At 35.4% G+C, this 14,451-nt stretch overlaps 1 protein-coding gene across 1 annotated transcript in view; it reads left to right on the plus strand.

Moving 5' to 3' along the window:
• Positions 1-14,451, plus strand: part of NEGR1 (neuronal growth regulator 1) — an 888,615-nt gene that overhangs the window by 319,095 nt on the left and 555,069 nt on the right. The gene's annotated exons all lie outside the window — the stretch shown is intronic.

Raw genomic sequence — 14,451 nt, forward strand, 5'->3', positions numbered from 1 at the left:
ATGTGGTGGGAGGTCAAGTGACAGAAATAATAAGTGGCAGTGTCAAGGGCTGGATCTTACTCTACTGACTCCAAAGTCATTTCTTACAAGAACACCTTTTATTTAAATCATTTCCTTTTGGCATTAGTGTTGTCCTTAAATGTAGAATTTCACTTTGAAGCTCTTCTAGGGACAAGTAGTATTCAATAGAGTATGTATCAGTCTTGATTCAAGCATTCTAGTACAAGAAATAGGAAGATGAAATGCTGGACTTGGTATCAGTCACAGACTTGTGGGATGAAAGTACTAACTAACAGGCACTTACTGGATTTGAGCACATAGCCTTCTGCTCACCAAAAACTAGAGTTCAGCTAAATTTGTGGACTTCATAAGAGTCTAGTTCTTTTGGGATGCTATAACAAAATGCCATAGACTGAATTGCTAATAAAAAAAAAAAGCACACAGAAATTTGTATCTCACAGTGCTGGAGGTTGGGAAATCTAAGGTCACGGCATTGATTTCTTTGGCGTCTGATGAGAGTCTGCTTTCTCGTTTATGGATAGCCATCTTTTTGCTGTGTCCTCACTTGGCAGAAGGGGTGAGTAAGCACTCTAGGGGCTCTAGTATAAGGGCACTAATCCCATCTCCCAAAGCCCTCAACTTCTAATACTATCACATTCTGAATTAGGCTTTAATATATTAATTTTGGAGACACATAAACATCCAGTATATTGCAATAAGTGAGTGATGCTTCACAGTGAGCCTAAAATATTATCAGGGAGTTGCTTAGGCAAAATGAGAATATGATAAAATCCTCCCCTGTGTGTGTTTGACAAAAGTCTGATATATGAGTATTAGTATAATTTGCTTATGGAAGAGTTAGGAGTCATAAAATTATACAAACCATGGAGTTACTATTATACCAAATGATACCTAAGGAAAATAAGCATAATTTTATATTCTGGCATTTAAGGAATTTTGTCTCCATGGGAACATTTTTGCATTTGTACAAACATATAGTCCATTTTAATAAAAGGTAATTTTATAAGAGTTGTTTCCAGAATGAGTTGAATTACTGCTATGACCTAGGCAATAATATTAACTAAAATTAGATTTTTGCTTATTTATAAGTCTGGGAAAAGCAGACCTTAATGATGGAACAAATATTTAGCCCTGTGGATTAACTCTGAGCCTTCTAATGAGCCACTAATGTTCATTGGATGCTGGACAGAGTTTAAGAGGATACAAGAAATGAAAGCCTAATAACAGTAATATAATTAATTGGAGAATCTGCTCTGGCCATGAAAATTTAAACTTTAATAGGAAATAAAGGAAATTTACATTTGTATTTTATACTATAATGCTTTTCTAGACAGTATAAAACTCTTTGTAAAATTATATCCAGTTGCTTTGTATCAGATTCAAATTTGTGTGACAATATTTCTTTAAAGAACCTACTGTAGAACAAATGCCATCATTTATCTTTGACCATGAACTATAAAACAAAGTACAAAGAAACTCGCAATCTATATGTATATATAAAAGTCTAAGTGACCGTCCGACTGTTCGACCATTCAACCAGTAGCTATGACACACAATGACCACCAGGGGACAGATGCTCAATGCACAGGCATGGAAACATGTAACAGGCTGATGAATCTCAGAGGGGAGGGGAAAGAGGGAGGGCAGGAAGAGATTACCCAAAGATCTTATATGCATACTAGAGGCCCAGTGTGTGGATTCATGAACCTGTGAGGTCCCTCAGCCTGGCCTGTGTGGATTGAGCCAAAACTGGCAGTCTGACATCCCCCAAGGGGTCTTGAGTTGCAAGAGGGCACAGGCCTGGCTGAGGGACCCCATCAGTGCAGGAATCTGTGCACCAGGCCTCTAGTGTTATTTATAACAGGACAATTAGAAAAACACTTCTATTCAAGAACCAGGTTCAAAGAAGTTTCATAGGGCAAGCACAATGTCTTCCACATAGGAGGTGGTCAGTAAATGTCACTGAGTTCATTTAAAAGGAATGTTTGAGATTTCTTCAATACATATGTAAACAAAAAATTCTCTAGAAAATGTTTTTGAAAATGTTTTAAAGTCAATTTTGCTAGTCTGAAAGCATACCATCCATCCATGAAGGCTGATGTAATTTTTTATACCTTTCAGAGTGAATACATACTTTCCTTAGTGCCTACCTATGAAAATTATTTATTTGAGATTTGAGAGATAGGGGAATTTGCACTAATAAAAGAGAAACATGCAAATTGACTGTCACTTTGCTATGCCCACCAGCCAATCAGGAGTGAGTATGCAAATTAACCCAACAAAGATGGCAGCGGCCCCACCCTCCAGCCGCTCTGGGCCTCTGGGCAGCATGCATGCAGGCACAGTGGCTGGGTGGAGCGGGACGACTGCTATGAGGGGGAGGCCTGGGGGCAGAGGGAGGGAGGTGGAGGGAGCTACAGAGGAGTGTCGCTCAGCCCAGAGTGAAGACTGAAGGTGGCTACCAGAGGGAAGGCCTGGGTCCTGGGTGCTGGAGGAAAACCGGTGCGGGCAGCCAGGGGAAGGAAGGCCTATTGCACAAATCTCTTTGTGCAACAGGCCTCTAGTGTCTACATAAATTAACATTGTTATCATTTCTATGATGTGCAATTTTTGGAAAAGCTAGTATAAAAAATATATAATGTAAGATAATCTGGACTGCATTTTCAATTTTGATGATGCTCATTTTGGAATCTTATCAAAATTGTCTATGGAACATATTGGGAAAAATGTTTTCATATGTGTAAAGATTTTCAATTCAGAAAGTGTCAGTCAAAATCAATAGCCATTAGGAGATGTAAAGGAATTTTGTCATGAAAATAATTAAAGTAGAATTAAATATGAAGAAATAAGTATGAAATTTTAAAAGTACTAAAAATAAATTATAGACAATTAAATTATTAGGAAATACATATGTTAAAATGAGGATAACAAAACTAACCATTTAAATTTACTTAGACCCAAAATAAATCAGACTCCAGCAAAACAGCAGACTGAATCTAGCATGTCCATATGTGAATATTGTATTTAAAATACTTTACCATGCATATTCGTAAAACATTTCTTCAACCAGAAAGAAACATTGACAAAGGAGGATATATCTTGGGAAACAAAGATATTGAAAATGTTTAGATTCATTGAAGTTAATTTATTTCCATATATACCAAGAAAATAAAATTATTGTTTAATTTATTTTATTGCTTAATATAGCCACAAGTCTTTTTATTTTTACTTTATTTATTTATTTTTGCTTTTTAAATTTTTTAATTTAAATTCTTTATTGTTTAAAGTATTGTGTAAGTCTCCTTTTCCCCCATTGACCTCTCCCCAGCCAGCTCTGCTCCCGATCACCCCCCACACACACACCAATTGGGGTTGGGGCCAGCAGCCCCACCACACACAGCCCCTCCCCACAGCCGGCCCCACCCCCACTCAGCCCCCACCACCCCATCGGCCTACGGCCCCTCCCCCAAGCCAGCTTCACCCCCAATCGGCACCTCACCCCAATTGGAGGCAGGGCTCGCCGGCCAATCACCCGCGGCCTTTCCCCCCAGCCAGCCTGGCCCTGATGGCTCTCAATTGGGGCGACCTGCCTGCCAACCTCCCGCAGTCTCCTCCTCCCAACAGGCCCAGCCCGATCTGCCCCAATTTTACAATACCAGTAAGATGGATAGATATGTTGAATGAGTTCCAAATTTCAAAAGACACATTCATGTGATTATTATTTAAAAGTGATTATTGAGAAATGGTTTGGTCTCATAAGAAGACAATATTTTACACAATAACTTAATTAGTATATGCTTTATTCCTCCCAACTGCAGAAACAAAAGCATTCTGTTGCTAAAAGTCTTCAAAATTTTGTATTTGCATATTATTAGTCATTATATTGATTTGTATTTATCTAAAAAATACTAATTCTATACCTATTTGGTTTGATTCATTTTTATAAAGAGTGGACTAATTATTTGTCTAAAATTGGTTTAATGTAACTTTGGTGCTTTTGAAACTGGATCTTAGAGCTTCAGATTACCAGGTAAAACATACCTGATGATATCATGTTTACCTTTGAATTTAATCCTAGTACTATGGCTGTGGCATTTGTTCTTCTGGTATATAGACCAAGTTTCTAAATGAGCAGAATGGACAAAGTGAACCTTGCTGAAGTATGCAGCGGGCTATAGGCATGGCTTTCAGTTTGTCATCTTTCTCCCTCTCTGAGACACTAATTCTGCAAGATTAATATTGGACAGGGTGTTAAGAGACAAATAAGTTTTGATATACCTATGTATTTTCTCTTTTTTGAAGAGCCCTCATGGACATTAATACACTAAATGTTCTGAGAATCCCTATTATAAGGAAACATATTTTAATTTATTTGTATGTACATGGAACTACATTCTGAAGAGATACTTTTAATATACCAAGGAAGTATCTCCATGGTACCCACTTTGGAAAATACTAATCTCACTTCACAGATAAGGAAACCTAGGTCTACAGAGACTAGTTTCTGAATAACAGATAGTTGGTAGGACAATAATACCTAGAGTCCAAGTCTTCAGATTCTATTTTTGAGGCATGTATAATAGGCTGTGTTACCAAGAACCCCACATTCTCTGCAGTTACACTTTAGACCAAGTGTATACCTATATGACCATTAAAATTTACAGAAAGTAAAATGGGAATATTTCTTCCTGATATGACTGGCATGCATTGATAGAAAATTTCATAAACATTGTATAGCTTTAAAATTATTAGTGTTAAAAAACATTGATTTCATTTCTCCCTTTTACTTTAATAAGTTTTCACTAATTGAGCCTTAGGTTTCTTATTGCTCATTACTTTTATCATGTATAGAAAGAGTGCTCACTCCTTCACTATTCCAGCAGTTTTAACAATAAAAATAATTAAAAGAGCAGAAAGGTGAGAATTTAGTTTTGTAAGAGGATGCTGCTTCACATGATTTCTTTGGATATGATATATTTGTAATGTATGCTAATAATCATGCTGAAGATGATTTATTTAATTAATAATTTATTCAAGCAATAAAAGTTGAGGCATTGTAGATGTCAGACACTGTGCTGGGCTCTGAATCTATCAGCAGCAAGAATATCTTTGAACTCCAGGAGTTGATAATCAAGTTTAAATATTGAAACTATGTTTAGTGTTGCAATAAATCAGATCAAATACATATATTTGTTGGAGTAGCCTTTGATTGTCCAAACTACTCAATATTTGCTCTGCCTTTTAAAATATTTACTTGTATCTTGATATATACCTGATTTACAAGTGAAATCAAATGAAAAGAAATTGAATTTATCCATTTTAATGCTGTTTTCAGCACATCTTCATCTTTAAAACAGGGCAAATGTTCTGTACAGACAATGTGTGAACATAAGCTTCCACCCTGAAGTGTGATTTTTTTATAAGCCTGTTCTTTCCCTAACCACAGCATAGTTAACTGAACCCAGCTGAAGGTTCTGTGGAAACTGAATGTCATGGACTCAGCCACAAAATCATGAAAGGGACTGACATCAGAGATATGTATCATTATCTATGCCACTGCTGTCCTACACCTAAGGTGTGGATATTTTAGCAAACCTTACTCTAACAATTCTCAATGCTTAACTCTTTTGGAAAAAAAAAAAGTGAATTCAAAACTATAAACAATCTACCTAATAAAAGAGTAACATGCTAATTGACCGTACCTTTGTGACGCCCACCAGCCAATCAGGAGTGAGTATGCAAATTAACCCATCAAAGATGGTGGGTTAATTTGCATATGCAGGCACCAAGCCACCACGGGGCAGGCATTCTGCACCACCCCAGCCGCTTGGGGCCTCTGGACATCGTGGGAAGGCAGAAAGGCGGCTCTGACTAGAGCTAAAGCGGTGCCGGCAGCCAGGGGAACGAAGGCCCATTCTTGCACAAATCGTCATTCGTTCATCGGGCCACTAGTAACTAATAAAATGCTTTCATTTAACATTAAAGCTGAAGACTGATCTAGAGCAAATCACTAATGATCAATATTGATACATTGGTAAGAATAAGGCATTAGACTCTATTCATGGTCCCTGTAGTACCAAGGCAAAGAAACAATCAGCGTTTATAAGACATAAGCAGGTAAGAGGATAGAGACATCCTACTACTTCTTCCTTTGTCCCAGTGTGGCCAGCTTGACATTTGCTGTTTAAAACTGCCTTCAGGCAGTCTGCAATCTGTTCTTTCAGAGGATACCAGAGCTCAAATTCACTGCCTTTTATATCTGCTGTCTAGGAAAAGGACAATATTAACATTCAAGAATATCCCTAGTGGGTTTGGCTCAGTGGATAGAGTGTCAGCCTGCTGACTAAAGGGTCCCAGGTTCAAGTCTGGTCAAAGGCACATGGCCTGGGTTGTGGGCTCAATCCCCAGTGTTGTGGTGTGCATGCAAAAGGCAGCAAATCAATGATTCTCTCTCATCATTGAAGTTTCTCTCTCTCTCTTTCTCTCCCTTCCTCTCTGAAATCAATAATAATAATATAAAAGAATGTATCCATTTCCACATAAGAGAATTACTTTCTACACAATATCATTTGCCTTTCTGTTCTGTTACTGTGTCATTGGGCCCAGTAATGCAAGGTCTGATGAAGGCCTAACAAAATATATTATTTATTTTATGGACTCATTCAGATAATTCTTCATTACCTGCTAGGTAAAAAAAAATGTTGCTTACTGGCATGTGGGTATGTTGAAAGATATCTATGAAAACTGTAGTTTTGTAATAGTTTGGAAAATCTAGTAGAATGGGCCAGGTATTTGGATTCAGTTACACCTTGAGTTCAAATTTCAGCTCTATTTTTAGTGTGTAGTATTATACTATTAATTTCCATCTTATTTTTCTGTAAAGTATAGGAACAGCAAAAGCTTTATCAAGTGTGTGTATTCTGTGCCATTGAGTCAGCTCCAACTCCTGGGGTCCCTATGAGTGAGTGATGTCCATACCTCCTGTCCTCAACAGCCCTACTCTGCTCCTGTCTATTCATTCCTATGTCTCCTTTTATGGAGTGAATGCCTCTCATACTTGCTTTTCCTCTTTTCCTGCTGCCTGTATTTTTCCCAGAATTCTTCTCTTTTCCAAAGAACCCTCCTGTCTAATGGTGTGCTCAAAATAGGAGAGTTTTTGTTTTGCCATGTTGCCTCCAGGGGTGTTTCAGACTTCAATTATTCTAGGACCCACTTGTTCAGCTTTCTGGTGGTCCAGGGTATTCATAGAGCTATCCTCTTATGCCATATTTCAAGAGAAGCATCTTTTTCTCCCTATCAGCCTTCTTCACTACCCAACTTTCGAATTCCTGCATAGTAATTGGTAATGGGAGGGTATGGATGATCTCTGCATTGGTTTCTGATGACAAATCTTTACAGTTAGTTTTTTTTTTCCTTAATCTTTCCATTGCTGCTCTTCCAAGTCACAGCTTTTATAAAGTACTTGTGTGTAGCTGATTAGTGTTTAGTTGATCACTAATGATGAAATGATGCTAATAATTATTTGATTACTTACATGTGGTTGACAGCAAAAGACTGCAATACTTTTATTAGGATTGATTTTATTTTTAGACTATTTTCTGCAGTGTGCTTCTATGGATTTTTGTTTTTAATATCTTGATCCCTGCAATTTCCCTTTTGGAAGTCAGAAAAGCTAGGATCTTTGAAAATGATGATTATTCAAACACTTTCCTCAGCTTCAATTTAATGTCCATTAATTCTCAGTTCATTATTTATGCAAATTATCACAGTAATTGGGTCAGCATCATTTTTTTTTATTTCTTTCATTTTATTTAGGCATATATCTAACCAACTTTAGAATACCTCTTTCGATTTTTCAAAGCCTGAATTTATGAACTGTAGTTCATGTTCTTTCAGAAAGATAAAGAATTTGGATTCATTATAATCAGTAAATCAATTCATGTCAAAGCCCTTTTCCTTAAAGAAATTCTCCCTTCCTTGGTTTATCTTTGCTTTCCAAAAATACCCAAGATAGCTGGCTATTAAATAACCATTTTTTATAACAACAGGAAATAGAGAAATACATTTTAAGGATTAAAAATACCCCTCTACACACACTAATTGAAAATTTAATGATGAGAAAGAAATAAACAATCTAAGCATTATTCTTTTCTAACGTCCTAAGTGAGTAGGAAATGGTGTCAGATGTTATCCTGCATCTATAAATTTAAAATTATCCAAATAAATTAAATGAGATGAAAAATATCCAATAAATGTATTATTTTGAGGACAGAAATATTGACTAGGCTCTAAAGAAACTCTTATAAAAATGTTAGTTGGCTGAAGACAGACTTTGAATAAAAATTTTAGAATAGTATTATTGGTAATTAAATAATGCTTACCAATTCAACAGGACCAAAATGTGAGTTTGTGATTTACAGTTTCAAAGGCTACAATTTAGGAATACACAAGATCATCTAATTAGTTATTATTTTCTCTAATGAAAGCCTGCTGTATATTGGAAGTAGGCTAAAGAAATAATGCTTAGAGACATTAAAATGCAATGAGATTGAAAGGGAGGAACCTTGAGAAAGCTATCAAGTTTCCATTTTACATTAATCTAGTTTTTATAAAAGAACTACACATTATAAATACTATAAAATTATAGTTTTCTGTTGATCCTCTTCTCCATTAAACCCTCTTAAAATACTTACATCCTTACTTCATCATTGTACTGAAACAGCTCTCAAAAAATGTACTGAGAATTAATCTTCTGCTTAATGACATGTTTTCAGTCCATTTTGACTTCTCTATAGTGTTAGATACTTAAAGACACTCCTTGTTAAAACTTTTCTTGGTTTTCATGTTAAAATATGTTTTTGTCTTACTATTTTCAGTACCAAAATTAATGGTATCTCTCTACGTTTCTGTCTTTGAAACTCCTTTTTATTCATAATGCTCCATAGCATGACCATATTCACACCTATTGTGAATAATTTCCATATATGTCTATTTACTAATGACTGCATTTATAATTACTTGTTGACCACCTCCTCCTGGTGATGATACCTATGTATCAAATGCAATATGTTAAAAAATAATTATTATATCTGTCCTTAAGCCAAGTACTGTTTCTAACTTTCCCAAATTAGGGAGTACTTGGATATTTCCAGATATACAAGTTTCTACAATTGAAAAGAATGCCATCTGTTCACTCTTGTCTTATACTAGACCCCCCACCTCTTTCAAGACTAACAATTTCTTCTTGATCATGGCTCTCTCATCTATCACCTCCTTTGAATTTTCTATGTTGACAAGTTAGACTAGTCTTTCATGATTGGTGGTGAAGATAATAGCTTCTAATTGAATATTCTGTCTGTTTTAAGAATCCTCACTTCAACTCAGGCTACAAAGGGAAGAATTATGCTTTCCCTCTTTATCTTCTCTTTGGCTTTTTACCTTCCTCCATCCCTATTTTTTTTTAGTAGTTTTCCTAATTCTTCTAATGCAATGAGATATGTTCTCACTGCCTAAAAGTTCTATACCATTCTGTCTCTTATGGCACTTCTATCATGCCTATCATGGTGTAAATATTTTGTATATCCTCCATTCTTGGTTCTAAGCTTATTGAAAGCAAGGACTTTTTTTTGTATTTGTCTTTTAATTTTCTAGTATACTTGCATATCTAGAACTAGAAAGTAAATTTGCAAGGGGAGTTGAAATGGGAACTGACAGACTCTATCTCAAAATAACAATCCTGAATTCATTTTGAAGCATGATTATTTCTCAATGAGATTAGACAAATATAGCTCAGTTTCACTTATTTTCTGGGTTTAAATATAAAGTGGAGTTTAATTAATTATACTATTGGTGATTTTCCACTATAGTTGCCTGTCCATTAATAGCTGATTGGGATGACCAACTCATTTCACAAGGGTCACTGAGAATCTGGACAATTTGGGGTTTGGAAAAATCTAAATATGCTTTGCCAAAAATGGTTTACTTTCGTTGTTGGGTGGGTGTGTATTTCAAAAGAAATTTATTCATTCATTTGCTCATAACTCAATAAAATGTCACCTGAAAATCGATTAGCTCTTCATAAAGTCCTATATATTTAAACTCATCTTTTTTTTTTCTTTGGTGCTAAATACATGAAAACTAAGACAGACTGTCAAAGAATTATACAATTTTGATTTGAAATCCTGGAAACATACATATGGTAAGCTAATGCTTTATAGAAAAAAAAGAAATGTGATAGTTTTTTTTCAAGGGCTCATAATTACAAAAGCCAATTAGAGAGAAAAAAAGGATGCATGTGTATATATAGTATGACATCCATGAAGTGCTTTTGAATCAAAAGCGAGTCATGAATTAAGGAGCTCAGGAGACAAGCAAGCCAGGAAACAATAGCCCTGTGTGTTTGGTATTGATTGCAAAGACAATTGTGAAATATTGGTAACAGAATAAAAGCTGAGGAAAGCGTGGTTATATTTCCAACATGAATTTTACAAGGCAGTTTATGCTTAACTAACTTGCTGGGCTGCTTGAAAATAATGCACTGTGAAAGATAAGAAAAGTGGATATAGTACACTTCGATTTTCATAAAAGATTTTGGCAGCTTCACGCAAGAGATTAATGGCTAAGGTAGAGAATTGTAGAGTAAACGGTAAGGAGTTTCATATACAGGAAACCAGCTCAGGAATAAAACAGTCTTTGAGGAGGAAAATATCTCAAGTGGGGGAAAAATTAAATGTAAAAACCCTTAAAATTTCAGGTGCACTACATTTTATATTTCTAATTCAAAAAATGCATTAAATTTCCATTCTTACTTAAGTTACTACTACCGTACATTTATTATGTTTAATGATGTTACCTAAATATGTGTTATGTTAACTACAAATGATACTAACAGTAATGACTAGTGTGTTCAGCAAGAAAATGCAGATAATTTTAAGGACAGTGAACGATAAATTTTTCTGTGGTTAAGAAGTGAAAGACTTACTGTCGCAAAGTAAGCATTCTGAGCTAATTGACATAAACATCGATAATATTTAACAATGAACATGTTTGTAGCTCATCAAAAATTTAATAATCTAAAAATATCATATTGATCCAATCAAATTAAAACCAAATGAGTAAGCTTTGTCCATATTTAAACACTATATTTATTCATTTACCCAGTAAGTTTTCTTTATGACTCTTTCTCACTGACTATCTATTTAAACTAGCTCCTGAGTTTTGCTCACATGTTCTGAGAAAATACCACACTATGTGAGTGGCTTCTATTTGTTTTTCTGAGACAAATGGAGGTTTGTTTTACTTTCAGTACATCAAAGCTAGATTTTCGCATCACTAAATTATTTTTATGGTAAAATGAAGGAGCAGGTACAAGTAACCTCTGTAGATAGTGAGCACAGCCTTTTGTTCCACATGCTGTTCCATTTTTTGAATAATGGAAGAAATCCAGAGATTTCTGTGTGTTCTTACCTTAAGGATAACCAAGAGCAAAGGTTTAAAGTACAATGGGAATAAGGTGAATGTCAATGCTGGCTCTGTGCTAGTCCCACCCCATTCTTATTCCCAACAGTTTGTTGTTTCTTTTTTGCACCATTCTCATACTACTTTATGTAGAGTTCTCATGGTATTCAAAATATCTTTTAGGCATGAATTATGTGACAGAAATGCACTTGTTGTAGGACATCACAATGAACCAGTCAACAACTAGGGTCCTTTACGGTTTAGCATAGTTGATAAATGATTTAAAAAATGATTTCAGCCCTAGCTGGTTTTGCTCAGTGGATAGTGCATCAGCCTGTGGACTGAAGGGTTCTGGGTTCCAGTTAGGGGCATGTGTCTGGGTGGTGGGCTGGATCCCCAGTGGGGGGTGTGCAGGAGGCAGCCAATCAGTGATTCTCTCTCATCATTGATGTTTCTGTCTCTCTCTCCCTCTTCTTTCCTCTCTGAAATCAATAAAAATATATTTAAAATAAATAAATAAATAAATAAATAAATAAATAAATAAATAAATAATAAATAAATAACTATTTCACAGTGAAGGGCAATCAAATAAGATAGTTAATGTGCTGGGGCAATACAGACTTTAGGAGAGGTCAATTAACCCTTCCTTGGGGCATGGCATAGAGATGTCAGGAAGAATCTCCCAAAGCAATGGTATCTAAGATTAAGTGCTTAGGTCTTATCACATGGGAAATTTCAGTTAATCCTCAAAATAGCCCTTTCAAGGACATATACTTTCCTCATTTTAAAGAATCAAGTGTGAAAACTTAGAAAAATTAAATAGTCCCCAAATTTCTAAGGTTAGTAGGAGTCAGGAAGAATTGTGACTCAACCCCATGTTGTTGGAATGCAGGGTACAATTATCCTTGGAGAAACCATATCAACATTTCACCAGATTCCAATTCACCTGTTTTTAGAGAACATTTACAATGATACTTTTCTTCTTGACTCTTCAGGTTGACTTTTTAAAGTGCCTCAAGGAAGTAATGATCAATATCACAGAATTGTGACCTTGAGAATTCAGTCATGGGGATAGGACAATAAGCAGTGATCCAGTAAACAGAGGTCCAGCCAGAAATTCATGGCTGGAATTTCAGCTTTTCACAAATCACAGTGGAATTTTATATCCCTTGGAGGCAATTCTTTTCCTCAGCCAGCCAGGTACTGAGATATGACAGGTCCAGCTGTCCACTAGAGACTATTGCTGGATGGATCCTCCAGCAAGAGATGCATTGATATTTTTGGAGGCTCTGGAATTTTCTGTAGGCAATAACTCAGATGTAATGAATATAAATTAAATGTTGGTTACATATTCAAAATTTCCATCCTTGTAATTATAAATATTAATTTTCACTTCCTGTCAATTTTTGCATCAAATGTCTTCTCTCACATACATACATACATACACACACACACACACACACACACACAAACACACACTCACATATAGACAAACACAGCTCTTGAAATTCACACAGATATCTTGAGGCAGCAAAGATTTAACAATAACAAAAGAGTTGATCTTCTAGAAAGATAAGTATATTTTAGATTTCTCAGGAAGAGAAGAAACTCAAGAGACTACCAAGGTATATGTTTAAAAATAAATATTTAAAATCCATGGGTACTAGATTAAAATTTTCAAGTATGTTTAAATATTAAGAAATACAAATGAATAATCAAACTCATGGAATTCAGCAAAATTCAGATATTATTATTATTATTGTTAGTTTTAAGAGATAAGGTAAATGATTTTAATTTACTGATATATGGACAATTATAATATAGCCTGTCTCAACCAAGTTTTGTTTTGTTTTCAACAGATTTTTAGTAACTTTAAGCATAATCTTAAAACACCAAATAAAGTGAAAGACTTTTTGAAATTATATTTAAGAAGTACCTTTTCTTTGTAAATAATGTCTTTGGGGTACTAAAATTATTCTGTAAACTAACATTACAATAATTCTCACACAAATTCAGTCTTCTGTTTTTCTTACCCCTAAGCAGACAGAATCTGAAGTTGAAAAAAGAGAAAGATTGGAGACAAATATGCTGATAGCTTTAAATAAGGAGTTCAATAGCTGAACAGTAGAAACATGAAATATAGCATTCTAGGTATCAAAAAGTTTTAAACTGTGGTATAAATACTCAACGGGTGTTTAATGATTTTCCAAGGCCTGTGTAAGAACTGACAGTTTTTTAGATTTTATTGTTCTTAATTTTTTATATATTTTCCCCTAAAAGTGACCTGCCTGAGAGTAGGTATGTGGTTGGATTTATAACAATTCATACCTCCTGCTTTTAAATCATCTTTCAAAAAATCTTTGGAACATGCAGAATCATATCACGGAGCATGGCCCAAAGTATAAAACTTTCACACAATAAAACAAGGAGTTTATTTAAAATATTGGTGTTGATGTTGAGACAATGAATAGATAATTTCCAAGTTGCTTTTTAACATATTGGCAGGATGTTATAACAGGGTTATAAAGTAACAGAGCCTTAGGAATGATTTTGGTGACAGTACTTACATCTCTCTGATGAAGTAAAAGATTTGAGTGGCATCTCTATAATAGAACTCATTCCATTCTCATAGTCTAATTTAAGAAAACTGGATTTATCACAATTAATTCTGGACCCAGTTTCATGTAAGCATCTATATATATGAAAGCCTAAACAATAGAATTACCAAACTACCAGACAACTGGTTGACCAGTCACTATGACACACATTGACCACCAGGGGGAAGATGCTCAATACAGGGGCTGCCCCCTGGTGGTCAGTGAACTCCCACAGTGGGAGTGCCACTCAGCTGAGCTACCCATCCCAGAGACCCACCAGCCCGGGGGCAGCCGTGTACTCCCTCAGTAGTCCTACAGGTCCAATCTCCAGAGAACGGGCCAGGTACCAACAAACCAGTGCCACTGGCATGATTCC

This window comes from Cnephaeus nilssonii (genome assembly GCF_951640355.1).
Source record: "Cnephaeus nilssonii genome assembly, chromosome: 7".
In the NCBI taxonomy this organism is placed as follows: domain Eukaryota; kingdom Metazoa; phylum Chordata; class Mammalia; order Chiroptera; family Vespertilionidae; genus Cnephaeus; species Cnephaeus nilssonii.